Consider the following 7,082-nt stretch of genomic DNA (forward strand, 5'->3'; position numbering starts at 1 on the left):
CTGTTCTAGTTCTGTTCTAGTTCTGTTCTAGTTCTGTTCTAGTTCTGTTCTAGTTCTGTTCTAGTTCTGTTCTAGTTCTGTTCTAGTTCTGTTCTAGTTCTGTTCTAGTTCTGTTCTAGTTCTGTTCTAGTTCTGTTCTAGTTCTGTTCTAGTTCTGTTCTAGTTCTGTTCTAGTTCTGTTCTAGTTCTGTTCTAGTTCTGTTCTAGTTCTGTTCTAGTTCTGTTCTAGTTCTGTTCTAGTTCTGTTCTAGTTCTGTTCTAGTTCTGTTCTGTTCTAGTTCTGTTCTAGTTCTGTTCTAGTTCTGTTCTAGTTCTGTTATAGTTCTAGTTCTGTTCTAGTTCTGTTCTAGTTCTGTTCTAGTTCTGTTCTAGTTCTGTTCTAGTTCTGTTCTAGTTCTGTTCTAGTTCTGTTCTAGTTCTGTTCTAGTTCTGTTCTAGTTCTGTTCTAGTTCTGTTCTAGTTCTGTTCTAGTTCTGTTCTAGTTCTGTTCTAGTTCTGTTCTAGTTCTGTTCTAGTTCTGTTCTAGTTCTGTTCTAGTTCTGTTCTAGTTCTGTTCTAGTTCTGTTCTAGTTCTGTTCTAGTTCTGTTCTAGTTCTGTTCTAGTTCTGTTCTAGTTCTGTTCTAGTTCTGTTCTAGTTCTGTTCTAGTACTGTTCTAGTTCTGTTCTAGTTCTGTTCTAGTTCAGTTCTAGTTCTGTTCTAGTTCTGTTCTGTTTAGTTCTGTTCTAGTTCTGTTCTAGTTCTGTTCTAGTTCTGTTCTAGTTCTGTTCTAGTTCTGTTCTAGTTCTGTTCTAGTTCTGTTCTAGTTCTGTTCTAGTTCTGTTCTAGTTCTGTTCTAGTTCTGTTCTAGTTCTGTTCTAGTTCTGTTCTAGTTCTGTTCTAGTTCTGTTCTAGTTCTGTTCTAGTTCTGTTCTAGTTCTGTTCTAGTTCTGTTCTAGTTCTGTTCTAGTTCTGTTCTAGTTCTGTTCTAGTTCTGTTCTAGTTCTGTTCTAGTTCTGTTCTAGTTCTGTTCTAGTTCTGTTCTAGTTCTGTTCTAGTTCTGTACTAGTTCTGTTCTAGTTCTGTTCTAGTTCTGTTCTAGTTCTGTTCTAGTTCTGTTCTAGTTCTGTTCTAGTTCTGTTCTAGTTCTGTTCTAGTTCTGTTCTAATTCTGTTCTAGTTCTGTTCTAGTTCTGTTCTAGTACTGTTCTAGTTCTGTTCTAGTTCTGTTCTAGTTCTGTTCTAGTTCTGTTCGTCGTTCTGTTGTTCTAGTTCTGTTCTAGTTCTGTTCTAGTTCTGTTCTAGTTCTATTCTAGTTCTGTTCTAGTTCTGTTCTAGTTCTGTTCTAGTTCTGTTCTAGTTCTGTTCTAGTTCTGTTCTAGTTCTGTTCTAGTTCTGTTCTAGTTCTGTTCTAGTTCTGTTCTAGTTCTGTTCTAGTTCTGTTCTAGTTCTGTTCTAGTTCTGTTCTAGTTCTGTACTAGTTCTGTTCTAGTTCTGTTCTAGTTCTGTTCTAGTTCTGTTCTAGTTCTGTTCTAGTTCTGTTCTAGTTCAGTTCTGTTCTAGTTCTGTTCTGTTTTAGTTCTGTTCTAGTTCTGTTCTGTTCTAGTTCTGTTCTGGTTCTGTTCTGGTTCTGTTCTAGTTCTAGTTCTGTTCTAGTTCTGTTTTAGTTCTGTCCTAGTTCTGTTCTAGTTCTGTTCTAGTTCTGTTCTAGTTCTGTTCTAGTTCTGTTCTAGTTCTGTTCTAGTTCTGTTCTAGTGCAGTTAAACATTCATTCCACGTAATAGAGACCTAATTAACAAATTAACTATTATTCATTTAACCATAATGCAGCTTTTATTATCCAAAACAAATTTATTTTCTAAATTAAGCTGGCAAATTACTCAAATTTGTTATAAAAAATCTTAAACAATCAGTCCAATTTTATTAAGCAAAATCTACCTGTATATTTCAAGTTAATTAAACATTTTGTAATTCCATTCATTCCTCATTTTTGCTACATTCTTTAATGGTTTTCTATAAGCTGTTGTAGTAAAAAAAATCAATTAAATAAACAAACTTAATACCATTAATGCCAACACTAATTCCAAAAATAACACAAAAATTCCTTTTATAGTTTGTTTGTTTATTTATTTAATTTTTTTTGCAAGAAGTTTCATTATAATTATATTTTTTATAAATTACAACATAATTTGTGGTCTAGTAAATTGCGCGACAATTGTTAATGGGGAAAAAAGAGTTAAGCAGAATTTTTATTTACAATAATGATTAAATGTGATTTGTTGGAAGCATTTGGAGAGTTAAAGGGTTTATTGAAATTAAGTGTTATTTAAACTACTAATTGGACTACAGACTAACATATGTTAGAGACTGAAGATTTTGTCTACATTCTCTAACATAACTTATTATCATACTATATTTTATTAGATATTTGTAATAAAACAAGTTCAACAATGGAAAATGATACTTCAATTTATATAAAAAAGTATTAACTTTTATTTTTCCTAATCTATATATATTTATTGCAAATGATTCATTGTGGTAAAGACAATTGCGAGAAATATCAGTTAAGTCTACTTAATACAAACAGGTAAAAAAAAAGAACATATGCAAAATAATATTGATAACAACAACAAAAAGACTAGAAAAAAATATGAATAAAATTTATTTGTAAACTACTTAAGTACAATAGTTCCAAGACTTGAACAACGTCATTATTGGTTAGTTTAATAAGAAGCTTAAGTAAATAGCACAAAACATTTTTAAATAAATATTATACGAAAAGATAAGATAATGGGGGTAAAAGATATAAGAAAAGAAAGGAATAATTATATGTAATTAGTAGAAAATGTGATAGTATTTTTTTTTGTTATAAAAGACACTGACAAGTGTCTTCTTTTATAATTTGTTAAAGAATAGAAGTTCAGGAGAGCAGTTCAAAAAGGTTTTAAAAAATGTAACAAACAATTCTTCCTATAATTGATCTAACTAAATCAAATGAAATTAAAGTCTAGTGACTAGACTTTAGTCTACAGTTTGGACTCTTGTGTAGTCCATAGTTTAGTTAAGAGTCTAATCTATAGTGAGATCTATAGTCTAGTCTATAGTTTGGACTATAGTGCGGACTATAGTTGGGATGATATTTTAGTCTACAGCTTGGACTATAGTCTATTCTATAATTTTTAATCTGTAGACTAATCTATAGTCTAGTGTATAGTAAAATCTATAGTCTAGTCTATAGTCTATTCTACAGTCTAGTCTATAGTCTAGTCTATAGTCTAGTCTATAGTCTAGTCTATAGTCTAGTCTATAGTCTAGTCTATAGTCTAGTCTATAGTCTAGTCTATAGTCTAGTCTATAGTCTAGTCTATAGTCTAGTCTATAGTCTAGTCTATAGTCTAGTCTATAGTCTAGTCTATAGTCTAGTCTATAGTCTAGTCTATAGTCTAGTCTATAGTCTAGTCTATAGTCTAGTCTATAGTCTAGTCTATAGTCTAGTCTATAGTCTAGTCTATAGTCTAGTCTATAGTCTAGTCTATAGTCTAGTCTATAGTCTAGTCTATAGTCTAGTCTATAGTCTAGTCTATAGTCTAGTCTATAGTCTAGTCTATAGTCTAGTCTATAGTCTAGTCTATAGTCTAGTCTATAGTCTAGTCTATAGTCTAGTCTATAGTCTAGTCTATAGTCTAGTCTATAGTCTAGTCTATAGTCTAGTCTATAGTCTAGTCTATAGTCTAGTCTATAGTTTAGTCTATAGTCTATAGTCTAGTCTATAGTCTAGTCTATAGTCTAGTCTATAGTCTAGTCTATAGTCTAGTCTATAGTCTAGTCTATAGTCTAGTCTATAGTCTAGTCTATAGTCTAGTCTATAGTCTAGTCTATAGTCTAGTCTATAGTCTAGTCTATAGTCTAGTCTATAGTCTAGTCTATAGTCTAGTCTATAGTCTAGTCTATAGTCTAGTCTATAGTCTAGTCTATAGTCTAGTCTATAGTCTAGTCTATAGTCTAGTCTATAGTCTAGTCTATAGTCTAGTCTATAGTCTAGTCTATAGTCTAGTCTATAGTCTAGTCTATAGTCTAGTCTATAGTCTAGTCTATAGTCTAGTCTATAGTCTAGTCTATAGTCTAGTCTATAGTCTAGTCTATAGTCTAGTCTATAGTCTAGTCTATAGTCTAGTCTATAGTCTAGTCTATAGTCTAGTCTATAGTCTAGTCTATAGTCTAGTCTATAGTCTAGTCTATAGTCTAGTCTATAGTCTAGTCTATAGTCTAGTCTATAGTCTAGTCTATAGTCTAGTCTATAGTCTAGTCTATAGTCTAGTCTATAGTCTAGTCTATAGTCTAGTCTATAGTCTAGTCTATAGTCTAGTCTATAGTCTAGTCTATAGTCTAGTCTATAGTCTAGTCTAGTCTATAGTCTAGTCTATAGTCTAGTCTATAGTCTAGTCTATAGTCTAGTCTATAGTCTAGTCTATAGTCTAGTCTATAGTCTAGTCTATAGTCTAGTCTATAGTCTAGTCTATAGTCTAGTCTATAGTCTAGTCTATAGTCTAGTCTATAGTCTAGTCTATAGTCTAGTCTATAGTCTAGTCTATAGTCTAGTCTATAGTCTAGTCTATAGTCTAGTCTATAGTCAAGTCTATAGTCTCGTCTATAGTCTAGTCTATGGTCTAGTGTATAGTCTAGTCTATAGTCTAGCCTATAGTCTAGTCTTTAGTCTAGTCTTTAGTCTAGTCTATAGTCTAGTCTATAGTATAGTCTATAGTCTTGTCTATAGTCTAGTCCATAGCCTAGTCTATAGTCTAGTCCATAGTCTAATCTATAGTCTACTCTATAGTCTAGCCTATACTTTAGTCTACAGTCTAGCCTATAGTCTAGTCTATATTCTATTGTCTTGTCTATAGTATAGTCCGTAGTCTATTCTATAGTCTACAGTCTAGTCTATAGTTTAGTCCATAGTTTGGACTGTAGTCTAGTATTAATACACTAGCCTCTAGTCTGTACTTGAAATTTTTAATCTTGGGTTTTAAATTAAAAAATTGTTTGAATATATGTACATATATTAGAACAGATTTAGTGAAGATTATATAATAACTTTTGTTTTTTTTCAGAGTAATTGCCGAAAAAGTAGCTCCTCCCAAGGAATTTTCCTTATTATCGCGCACAGCCGATACAGAACAAAAGGCCTGGCGTAAACGACAAATTGCCTATAAACTCTCTAAACGGGGGACCGTTACACAAGCAGTCACAGATATAATACTATGTTCTAAATTAAAAATTGCACCGGAAGGATTTAAATTAGCGGGGGTAAAGAGATAAATAATAAGAAATATTTTAAAGGAATATATTTAAAAAGAGGTTTAGATAAACTTAGTTTAAACAAAGCTTAAAGTAAAACTTGTCTTAGGACTTTTAAAGTTAATTTTTTTCTTTATTTCTTTGTTTAACTAGAGATATAAATGGCATTTTAATTTGTTATAAAACCGGAGCCATACCGGTACGCTTGCCACCACCAGTGCCGGGTTTTAAGTCCACAATTAGGCTCCTCCTCTGCAAACGGTAGCAGTGAAGTGGAAAAAGCTTTAAATCGCTTAAATCTACACAATGCTGCAGCTGCGGGACAAGGTTTAAGAAATCCCAAGCAGCCGGTAGGTTAAAAGAAAGTACCTTATAAATCTTTTGTTATTTAAACCAATTAAATATTTAGTTGCCCTCCGTACCCCATGCGGAAGAACATGATTATGAAGAAATTCAACATTCTTATCAAATAAACTCACCACAAAGACCGGCACCCAAGCCACCGGTTAACACAAGCCATAGTCTGGGTACATTGGGTGCTTATACCGATATAGAGGGTGTGCCATTTGTTATTAATCCTATGCTTAAGTCTACTAATCAAAACGTGGTAAGTAGTATACTAATTAATCGCCTAAAATATCGTATTAGAATTTTAATCTATAACACTTTTCCTTTCCAGTATTCCACACTGCCACAACTTAGTGATTTTGTTGTAAAAAAAGATCTCGATTATGATTTTCAATTGGAGCGTCAAACTTGTGTACCATGAAATCGTCGGCTTCCAAAAATCCTTTCTTAATTAAAATCTAAGAAAAAAAAACAACCCCAACAAAAAGTTAAAATAATTACCTTCTAATCTAACAAAAAATACAAATAGCAATGTGTTAAAATAAATAATAATAATAATTAAAATATTTTGTATAAAAATTCCTTAATTTTTTTTTTTTAGTTTAAGTTTATTTTTATTATTTTTTTTTTAATAATTCCTATATATTTTTCTCTGTGTACCATACACTACTTCTTATTTACATGTGTTTATCTTTATAAAAAAAATTAAGTGTGAATATTTATTATTTAGTAAACAAGTCAATTTAGTTTAGTTTTTTTTTATATAAAACCTTAAATATTGAAATCTTTATGTTGTAATAATAAATGGAGTTTAATTCCAAAAATTTTGTGTTGTATATTTATTTTGTTTTGAATTTAGTTTTGTATTCTAATAAATTTTATAGAAAATCTTTTTTAAGCATTTAGGACTTGCCCTTTTTCAGTATTAGGGTAATTATAGTTCATACTATAGACTAGACAATATTCCTGACTGTAGACTAACCTATATTCAAGATTATAGACTAGACTGGACTATAGTCCAGACAAGAGATTACACTATAGTCCAGACTAAAGACTAGACTGTAGTTCAGACCATGGACTAGACAATAGTCTCGATTATAGACTAAACTAAAGCCTAGACTATAGACTAGAATATAGACTAGACTATAGACTAGACTAAATATAGACTCGACTATAGACTAGACTATAGACTAGGCTATGGACTAGACTATAGACTAGACTATGCTATAGACTAGACTATAGACTAGACTAAAGACTAGATTATAGACTAGACTATAGACTAGACTAGACTAGACTATAGAGTAGACTATAGACTAGACCATAGACTAGACTATAGACTAGACTATAGACTAGACTATAGACCAGACTATAGACTACTAGACTAGACTATAGACTAGACTATAGACTAGACTATAGACTAGACTATAGACTAGACTATAGACTGGACTATAGACTAGACTAT

At 31.5% G+C, this 7,082-nt stretch overlaps 1 pseudogene; it reads left to right on the forward strand.

Moving 5' to 3' along the window:
• Positions 1-5,085: 5,085 nt before the first annotated feature.
• LOC119615571 lies at positions 5,086-6,727 on the forward strand (annotated as a pseudogene).
• The last annotated feature ends 355 nt before the right edge of the window (positions 6,728-7,082 follow it).

Source organism: Lucilia sericata, unplaced genomic scaffold, assembly GCF_015586225.1.
Source record: "Lucilia sericata isolate MDLA Ls3-8-SP2 unplaced genomic scaffold, ASM1558622v1 Contig005921F_arrow, whole genome shotgun sequence".
In the NCBI taxonomy this organism is placed as follows: Eukaryota; Metazoa; Arthropoda; class Insecta; order Diptera; family Calliphoridae; genus Lucilia; species Lucilia sericata.